At 32.5% G+C, this 4,042-nt stretch overlaps 1 long non-coding RNA gene across 1 annotated transcript; it reads right to left on the reverse strand.

Annotated features, from left to right (window-relative positions):
- Nucleotides 1-255: 255 nt before the first annotated feature.
- Nucleotides 256-1,234, reverse strand: LOC113273629. The gene is made up of 2 exons (XR_003322524.1): nucleotides 1,066-1,234; nucleotides 256-960 (listed from the first exon to the last, which is right to left on the reverse strand). It is a non-coding gene; the product is annotated as an uncharacterized LOC113273629 (long non-coding RNA).
- Nucleotides 1,235-4,042: the final 2,808 nt, after the last annotated feature.

The following is a 4,042-nucleotide window of genomic DNA, read 5'->3' on the forward strand; positions in this document are numbered from 1 at the left end:
ATTCTTTTCCAAATCTAAAATTATTTCTTACTATTATTTTTCTTAACTAATTTATTTATCTTTTCATTTTCCCTTAATTTTATTTATTATTGATTACCTTATATCCACCCTAAATTGTAGTCTTTCTAGTTCAATCCACCCACATAGGTTAAGGCTAAGGGACAACAAACTAAAGCACAAGGTTAACGAATCAGGGTATAACCCGACCCGAACAATAGCTAAAAATACAGGGTATTACACATTCAATCTCCCTTGTAGCATTCTAGAACGAAGATATGATTTTATTAATTTCAATATAGAAAACCTCTTTCTGCAGAGGCAATGGTAACATGTACAGTAAGAAAAATTCTATAAGCAATCCAAGCATTGGGATAACAACCTTTCATCTCTTGCAATAATTATAACGCTTTTATTAGCTTATTTATCTCTGTTGATGTCATCCTTCTTATGTTTTTTAATTTTATGTACAAGTATTTCCCAAAAAGGCTAAGCCGACAACACTCAACTTGTTCTTTTCCAGTTCCTCAAATGATCACGGGTAAGTTTCGGGTTATATTCGCTATTCATGGAACCCAAGGTGCTATTAGTTCCCTTAGGATCCTTTGGAAACAACTTGAACTTTGCTTCATTCGGTACCATAATCATTTGGATACATCCTAATTGAAGGATTACTCGATGAGGATCATACACTACAAACCATCGGGATAAAAAAAGGGTTCATAGTACATTCTCAATAGCTATCTTAATCTTCATCACAAGCTTCATCCTTCTTGTACGGGTCAAATTCGACATCTTCGCCATTCAAGGAGTTTGACATCTCTCTTAACTTTATCAACAACTCATTTTTTTACCTCTCTTGGTGTTACTGAACTCATACTTATCCGAAGTAGGAAGTGTGTTAGCCCAATTTTTCTCCATTGTGACCAAGTTCAATTCTGGAAAATGGTCATATACCCACACCTACATCAACAATATAATAAAATCACACATCACAAATGAAAGTATGTGTTGACAGAAAAAAAAAGTCATATGATAAAATTCGGCTAATAATCTTATGAGCCAAACCTGATAATTTTCATGCAAAAGTCTGCAACATGACAGGTTCTGCTAACATAGAAAAATCAATTATCAGCCGAACCTGATAATTTTCATACTAAATCTAGAAAATTTCAGGTTCCGCTCATGATATAATATGAAAATGTCAGCCAAACTTTGAAAATTGTTGCACTTTTGGTTAGTTGATAAATGATCGCTTGACCCTAGCTATAAGGCTAATTATCAGCCGAACATATTTTATTTTTCTTATTAATACTATAAAAAGTCAAATTATGGTTTTGAGATCCTTTAACAATCGAAAATATTGAGCATTCACCTTTTTTTCCGGAAAGGTCGCGAAAGATAACATTACCGGTATTATAGAACAAATACACAGTTGACGTGTGTATGGAATTTTTCTTATCCATTAATAGCTCCCCTTTTGCAACTCTCTCCCTAGAATTCTCAAAAGAACTTTTCAAATTTGTGAACTTGAACTTCTTTATTGTTAACGATGTGCGCTCGTTAACAAATTCTTGTATGTCATGTTATTTATCTTACTTCTGCATTATAATTTTTATATAATTAAAGTAAATAAATACTTGTACGTCAATAAAACTTGGTACGATCCATAGATTGGTTTTGTCACGAGTTTAAGATATTTACCAAGTTAGATCTAGTTGAAATAATTTTTTGACAGTTAATTATGAGATAATTATACAAGGTGTGTCTTCAGTGGGGTGATATAAAAATCATGGTGTACTTGGTACCCTCGTCATTTCATATCCTACCAACTAGGTTAAGCAACACCCTTTAAGAGAGAATCAGAATTAATTTGGTAAATTCAGTAAAATACCTGAATTCAAGGAAGGAAGATATGGGCTATGCGGGAAATATAAAAGATATACCAGTCCAAGCCAAAGGTATTGGAAGAAATGGGAAACGCAAATCACATAGGATTAAATTAAGAGGAGACTATAAAAGGGTGATAGAGAGAGGAACAAAAGGGAATAAAGTTAGAAATGAACTAACAAACCAAAAGAAAAACCAAACGACTAGGGACAGAAAAAGAACCAGAAGAATAAAGAAGGAAAATTATTTAGAAGATCAAGATCAAGAAATAAGATTACCCAGATATCTCAAATGATATCAACAATGTTAAATCAAATCAATCTGATAAATCACATAACCACCAACGCTACCCATCAAATAAGGATAAAAGTTAAATGAAAGTCACTTACCTGGACAAGATGATGATTCTACTTTCCAACAACCACGTGTTCTCCACCCTAGATCTTAAGGAAAATATGAACCTTATCCGGAATCACTAATCCTACCAAAATCTAGAAGAACCAAAAGTTTCTAATTTTGACTTAGGTTAAAGATCAAGAAATTTGTCTAGAATAAGAAACATTATTTTTTACTCTCTCCCTCTTTGATTTTTCCAACTTCAATTTCCAATTTGATTAGTTTTTGCTAAATATTCCAAATTTTACGTGTCAAACCTGTAATTTAACTTAGTATTCCCCACCAAAGAGGCGGAATTTGCTGCAGGAGGTAGTGTTATATGCTAAGTCATTAAAGCTTCATCATATTATCTTCGAACGAGATATGTTAACGGTTGTTTCAGCTACTAATGGAGATAGTACCTCTAGGGAGAACAAGAAGACTTTTTTTCCCAATTAGTTTACTGATTGGAAATATTATCATATTATAAACTAGATATAAAGCAACGTACATGTTGGCTAAATATTCTAAAATCTTTAAAGTTTCTAAATCTTGTTCTACTGAACTCCATATTTCATCTCTACATTACTAGTCATGAGAAAATAGTTATAACTGGTTAATATTTTGAATGGAATTCCTTTTTGCATCACAAAAAAATATAAATATATAAATAAAATAGTTCCGGGTTAATTCTTAGCCAGGACATCTTTTGGAAAGGTGTTATTTCCAAAGCTAAAACGTAAATAAAACTTGCTTATGAAATTTGCTCTTCCCTAAATAAATGGAATTGACCTAAGAAATTATATGCAAACAAAAATTGACTGTAATCTTTCAGCAGTAAATTATTAATTTGACGACATAACAAAGAATTTGTCAACTAATTTACGCAAATCAATTTGTGCCACAAAGTCCCAACACAACTTAGTTTCTCTATTCATTTTTTTGTCAACTTAGTTTCTCCAAAAATTTGCTATCGAGGATTATGATGAATATACAAAATTTTCTATTAACACAGTCGTTAATTCGTCAAAATGAAATTAGACTCCAGTTAGTATTAATCTGAGGTACTGATGATGGGATCGTTTTTAAATTGGGTTTATCGTAGAAATATCAACACTCCACATAAAACCAGGGTTTATAGAGAAACTTCATTTCACTCTGTTGAATCTCATCATAGAGCTATTGAGATGGAAAATCCAAATCAAAATCCTGAATCCATCTGGGTTTTACCTAATCTTGGTAATGGGGATGAAATTACTGATGAGACTCCATTACTATACCAGCAGTATCAAGTTTATCTTCACATAGGAGGTAATAATAAAAAAAATTTCTTCTTCCTTTTTATTGTTAACAGACAAACATAATATTTAGTTTGTTATTTATAATTTTTTTTGTTACAGGAATGCGAGTGACTAGTTTTCTTAACCCTGCTCGTTCTCGGCTACTCATACATAGTGAATTGGTGGTCGTAATGATGAATCCATCTCTATTTAACAAATGTACTAGGCGAATTGATGATCCAGTTGCTCGTATAAATTCTTGAGCTCTACGGAAACCTTCAATTCCCATAGTTTTGATAACATTATCTTTGATCCTGAAGATTTTAGGGAGAATTATACGTCAACCACTTGAAGAACATAGACCAGGGCCATCTTCATTGATTCTCGACTTAGAAGATCAGACAACCTTGGTTTATGGCGCTTTATGTACACTATGAAATTCCATGATGTCAAGTATCACCTTATTGAATAATGGCCCTGCCAAGCCCCAACAGTAGACC

Source organism: Papaver somniferum, chromosome 4 (assembly GCF_003573695.1).
Source record: "Papaver somniferum cultivar HN1 chromosome 4, ASM357369v1, whole genome shotgun sequence".
Lineage (NCBI taxonomy): Eukaryota > Viridiplantae > Streptophyta > Magnoliopsida > Ranunculales > Papaveraceae > Papaver > Papaver somniferum.